Raw genomic sequence first — 5,774 nt, forward strand, 5'->3', positions numbered from 1 at the left:
CTCAGGCAGGAGAATTGCTTGAATCTGGGAGGCGGAGATTGTGGTGAGCTGAGATCATGCCACCGCACTCCAGCCTGGACGACAGAGTGAGACTCCATCTCAAAAACAAAAAACCAAAAGAACAAAAACAAAACAAAACAAAACAAAACCTCTGGAGTCAGTTAGTCTCATTTCCTCATTTTAGAAGCTAGAACACTTAGGCCTCAAGTGATAGTCATTTGATCAAAGTTGCAAAATAGCCTCTGGCAGAGGTAACATCAGAATCCTGTGCTCTCGATTCACAAAGCACACACTACACCCACTTTGTCAAATATATTTTTAAAAATTATACTCCTGTGATCATTCTTTTCTTTTTTTAATAGACTTTTTTCCAGCAGTTTTAGGTTCCACTTGAGTGGAAAGTAACAGAGAGTTCCCACACGCCCCCTGCCCCTGCACACACACACAGCCTTCCTCACTCAGTATCCTGCCTGAAGTGATAACATTTGTTGCAATCAATGAACCTACATTGACTCATCATCATCACCCAAAGTCCACAGTTTGCAGTGGGTTCACTCTTGGTGGCATATATTCTATGGGGTTTGACACAAGAATAAATGTATAATGGCATGTATCCACCATTATAATAAAGAACGACTATTTCCTGCCCTAAAAATGCTCTGTGTTCTGCCTATTCATTCTCCTTTTCCCCAGCACCTGGCAACCACTGATCTTTTTACTGTCTTCACTGTGTTGCCTATTCCATACTGTCATATAGTCAGAGTCATACAGCATGTAGCTTTTTTAGATTGGCTTCTTTCATGGAGTAATACACTTAAGGTTGTTTCATGTCTTTCCATGGCTTCATAGCTCATTTATTTTTAGTACCAAATAATATTCCTTCCTTTCTTCCTTCCTTCCTTCCTGACAGAGTCTTGCTTTGTCACCCAGACTAAAGTGCAGTGACGTGATCTCAGCTCACTACAACCTCTGCTACCCGGGTTCAAGCGATTCTCCTGCCTCAGCCTCCCCAGTAGTGGGATTATAGGCGCATGCCACCATGGCCTGGCTAATTTTTGTGTTTTCAGTAGAGACGGGGTTTCACCATGTTGGAGATTTTCTATAATACATAGATAACTGCATCATGTGTGAACACAGACAGTTTTAGTTCCTCTTTTCTAATCTGCATACTGTTTATTTCCTTTGCGTATCTTACTGCGTGAGCTTGGATTTCCAGTATGATGTTGAAAAGGAGTGGTAAGGGGGAAATCTTTGCCCTATTGCTGATCTTTTTTTTTTTTTTTTTTTTTTTTTTTTTTTTTTTTTTTTTTTTTGAGATGGAGTCTTGCTGTGTAGCCTAGATTGGAGTGCAGTGACACTATCTAGGCTCACTGCAACCTCCGCCTCCTGGGTTTAAATAATTCTCTGTCTCAGCCTCCTGAGTAGCTGAGATTATAGGCGCCCACCACCATGCCCGGCTGATTTTTGTATTTTTACAAAATACAAACAAAATACAAAATACGAAGACACGGGGTTTCACCATCTTGGCAAGGCTGGTCTTGAACTCCTGACCTCGTGATCCACCGGCCTCAGCCTCCTAAAGTGCTGGGATTACAGGCGTGAGCCACCGTGTCAGGCCTTATTGCTGATCTTAATGACAAAGCATCTAGTTTCTAGTATGACATTCGTGTAGAGTTTTTATAGATGTTCTTTATCAAGTTAAGGAAGTTCCTCTCTGTTCTCACTTTGTTGAGAGTTTTTACGATTAATGAGTGTTGAATTTTGTCAAATGCTTTTTCTTCATCTATTAATAGGATCATGTGATTTTTCTTCCGCAGCAAGCAGCAGGGAAAATGACAATCTTAGAAGGGATCATCACATACAGATTGCTCTTATTCCCCATCCTTCATTCCTTTCACCATATTCAGGACACTAAACATACACTAGAATTCAGGGTGTGGCCTCCTTGGGTGATGCTCTCCAGTCCCCTCTCCTAACATGCTGTAACCTAACAGGTATACCTCTCTACCTTTACTTCTTTTTTTCTGCTTTAGGAAGTGTTATTTGATCCAGGATGAAGCTCGAGAGTTAACCCATCTACGGCAGAAGATGCAGATCGGGAGAACAGCCTCTTCTCTTCTCATCCAGCACGTCGAGAGCACAGTAGAGACCTTTGAGAAGCCATTCAGGAGCAATAACATTGACCACTCACTACATGGAGCAGCATTTCCGCGAGCACCTGGCCCGAGGAAGCCAGCTGGCAGACAGCCTTGCCAGAAAAGTCAGCACGGGTAAGTTGGTCACAGAGCTTAGGAAGACTTCCAGTCTCTCCCAAGGTCCTGAGTTCACAGGAGCCTACCCCTATTCACAAGTCACTTTTCAACCTGATTTCCTGCTTTGTAATCACCACCTTAGGACCGTGACAGGGTCAGGACTGGCTGGTGTGAGGCACTCCAAGAAGAAACACACTGGGCTGAGGATGCCATGATAATCACCAGCCCCCGATCCCTCATGGTGTATGGATGTTAGGGCAGAAGGCCTCCCCAGGGATGATGGTATTTATCTGAAACTATTTGGCAGAAAGAGAGAAGGAACAGTGGCAGCTGGTTTTTGTAATCCAAAGACCCCACCTCTAGCTTATATGTGTTCTTTCCTAGCTCTGGACAGATTAATATTTATTTTGATTTCTGTTTCCCCACCTAAAAAATTATACCAGCCCCTGAATGTTGCATGATTGTTCTGGGGATTACATAGGTAACATTCATCGGCACACTTCAACAAAATAAAGAATCCTGCTGACTTGGGCCTGGCTTAGGCACTCTGCATGCTAGCGCAAGGTGGTGAGAAAATTCGCTGTTTCAGGAGCTTGTTACATGGAATTTCCCCTCGAGCACCCAAGGGCACACAGTAACAGAAGGCTTGAGTTGTGTGCTGTCTCCTGATGGCAGGTGGGAGAGGGATGTCTCATCTCCTCGGAGAAGGGAGGAGGTTCTGCCTGGAAGCTACGGTGGAACACACAGCCATGGGTCTGGTGCTGGCCTCATGCCAGGACTTGGAGGCTTTGGCTGGAGGGGTCCAGAGGCCAGCTGGATACGAGTCCCATGATCTGTGAGAATAAAGGCTCAGGGCAAAGCAAGTGGAGATGACAACCTTCATGCGGGCTCAGGAAAGCCTGCCAGGCAAGCTCTCTAAACTCAACCCACGACCTGGGAAAATTCATCAGAGTGTCCTGGAATCAAGCATCAGTTAGTTATGTCTCTGGTCCCAGACAGAAGTCCATGTCTGTTTGCAGTCTGAGAAGTGAGACCTGCTTAAATCATGGCTGGTCCGTTTTGAATTTTGTTCTCAGATGACTGTACAAGTAAGAAGAATCAAGCAGGACAGGCGCCTTCGACTCTCAGGTAACTCCACATTTTCAGGGGCTATCGAAGGTATAATCTGGTGAAGAATCTAGAAGCAAGAGCCAGAAGTTCAAAGAAACAGGAGCTCACATGGTGAATAAAAAACAAATAGTTTATTTATTAAACCACTATGTATGTATCCTTAGTGATAAGGCAGTCTCATTAAAAAAAATTTTTTTTAAATATATTATTCTCTTGTTTTCACCAGTTAATTCACCAATTTAGTAAAACAGAGCTGCTGTAACCTATCTGGGTCTTAGGAGTCTTCTGAACCTTCAGGCATCACCTCTGGTTTCCCTTGTTTAAAGACCAGAGTAAGATCATATCTGATTTCTTCAAGGGACCCAAGGAGTGCTGGCCGATGTCAAATAGCTACAGATTTTCCTTGCAAATAAAAGTTTATACTGTGTCTCTGTAATTAGAGAGGGAGATTTAAAAACTGCAAGACACCAGCCAGCCTCCAGGAATTCGTTTTAAATGGTCTATGGCAAATACTATTTAACAAATTATGTTGACAGAGTGAGCTGAACTCTTTTTTTTCCCATTTTATTTTACTTTATTTTCTTTGGGGGATGAGGTCTTGCTCTGTTGCCCAGGCTGGAACGCAGTGGCACGATCACTGCTTGCTGAATCCTTCACCTCCTGGGCTCAAGTGATCCTCCTGCCTCAGCCTCCTGAGTAGATGGGACTACAGGTGCATGCCACCACACCCAGCTCATTTTCTAGTTTTATTTTTTTGTAGAGAGATGGTTTCACTATGTTTCTCAGTTTGGTCCAGAATTCCTGGGCTCAAACAATCCTCCTGCCTTGGCCTCCTAAATTATAGGCATGAGCCACCGTGCCCATACCTGGAGTTGAACTCGTTTTTTTTTTTTTTTTTTAGACAGAGTCTGCCTCTGTCACCAAGCTGGAGTGCAGTGGCCCAATCTTGGGTCACTGCAACTTCTGTCCCTCGAGTTCAAGTGATTCCCCTGCCTCAGCCTCCCGAGTAGCTGGGACTACCGGTGCACGCCTGTCATGGACCGTCCGGATGGGTAGGCACGTCTGCCCGGGGGTCTCTCGACCTGCAAGAGGGTCCCAATACCTGGAAGAGGGAGTGCGCCTGAGAAAATAATAAAGACAGAGAGAGAGAAAGCGAGGCATCTGGAGGGCTGATAGGCTGTGCCTAAACAGCAAATTTTATTTTTCAAATGCTAGGAATAAATACACTTTCTTGGCTTTGGTCTACGTCATAGTAAGAGGAATGTAAATGTATGCCTCACATGGCCTATACAATAGAGAAGTCAGATATGCGATCAATGGTTGTAAAAAGTAACAAAATTTTCTACAATCACAAAGTTTGTTTATATCCAAACATCATTCACAAAGACTTGTTTATATCCAAACATTGTTCAGGAGACTTGTTTATATCAAAACATTATTCAGGAATCTCTGAGTCAGGAATCCAAGCCATCCCTTATGGTGGCATTTTTCTTTGCAAATATCAACAGTTAAACCATTATCTAGGGTACAAGGCAGTTAGGCAAGTAAAGGTTAAAACTTATTCTTAAATTCATAAAAAGGTCATAGCAGGAACTGGTTGCTGGTAGGGGGTTACTCGGTCTAGCAGCAACGCATAGTTTTAGGCCCAAACGATATTGTGGTTGATATTAGAAACTGATCATTCATCTTTCAGTTCCTATATTTCCGGATAGCTCGACTGCCTCCAGTAGGAAACTGTGTTTGGGATCAAACTCACCGTATAGTGAGACTCACGCCTTTTAGGGGTCTCACACGGGAGTGTTCCCCACAATTCCCTCTTTTTTTGTTTATAAATGCAGCTCAAAAAGTTTGAGCTGAAGGTGCTGGAGGGAGGAGAACACAAGGCGGAAGAGGAACGGCAAGAGAATGATGAGTACAAGGAGAAAACCTCCAATGCCAATTAAGGTGGAAAGGGAAGGTAAATGAAAACCACGAGTCCAAGAGGACAACGTGTCCACAATGTCGTGGGCAATAGTGGCATCCTGCGGCAGCTGTCTTCGAGAAAAGTCAATAGCATGAATTTGATGCTGTAAGCGAAAAATGTCTAAAGACAGATTGTTGTGACTCCAAATGCCTTGTAGATGGGCACGGACCAGAGGCCAGTCCCATTCTGAGTCATTATAAGGAGCACTAGTAACACAAATGGAATTATAATCAGCATGACAACAGAAACGAAGACGAGACTGAAGATTTTGGACCTTGTCACCCAAAACAGTAACAGTTTGTTCTAAAGCATTAAGCTTAGCCTCCAATTTAGAATCAATATCAATTTGAGTACCCAAAGAAACAGAAACATTGTGGGCTAGATGATTAACATATGTGGCAGCTTGAACACTGTGAGCTAAACTTACAGCTGCTGTGGCAGCCGTGGCC

Source organism: Saimiri boliviensis, chromosome 19 (genome assembly GCF_048565385.1).
Source record: "Saimiri boliviensis isolate mSaiBol1 chromosome 19, mSaiBol1.pri, whole genome shotgun sequence".
Taxonomy (NCBI): domain Eukaryota; kingdom Metazoa; phylum Chordata; class Mammalia; order Primates; family Cebidae; genus Saimiri; species Saimiri boliviensis.